Genomic DNA, 656 nt, shown 5'->3' on the forward strand with positions numbered 1-656 from the left:
GGAATGAATTCTGAACAACAACCAATAATAGTGGAACAATTGGAAAATTTGAATTAGTTCTCCAGATTCTAGCATTTTATCAATGTTAATTTCCTTGATATTGATAGCTTGTTCTACTATGGTTATGAAAGAAAACATACTTGTATTTTAGGAAACACTCATAATGTAACATCCTCTCTGCAACTTTAAACATGTCAAAATAAAGTATCTCATGCATGCGCAGTAGAGGAAGAAAAATAAAGCAAGCATAAGAAGTATTTACATTTGGGGAATTTAAGTGAAGCGTACACAGAAATTCTTCATAATATAATTTTCAATATTTTTGAAAGTCTGAAACAATGTCAAAAAAAGTTTTTTTTTAAAAAAAGGAAAGTAACGTGGCCAGGCATGGTGGCTTACACCTGTAATCCCAGCACTTTGGGAGGTTGAGGGAGTAGATCACGAGGTCAGGAGTTGAGGTCAGCCTGGTCAACATGGTGAAACCCTGTCTCAACTAAAAACACAAAAATCAGCTGGGCATGTTGGTGGGCGCCTGTGATCCCAGCTACTCGGGAGGCTGAGGCAGGAGAATCGCTTGAACCCAGGAGGTGGAGGTTGCAGTGAGCCGATATGGCACCACTGCAGTCCATCCAGCCTGGGTGACAGAATGAGACTCC

The sequence above is a fragment of the Cebus imitator genome, unplaced genomic scaffold (genome assembly GCF_001604975.1).
Source record: "Cebus imitator isolate Cc_AM_T3 unplaced genomic scaffold, Cebus_imitator-1.0 Scaffold40, whole genome shotgun sequence".
NCBI classification, from domain to species: Eukaryota; Metazoa; Chordata; class Mammalia; order Primates; family Cebidae; genus Cebus; species Cebus imitator.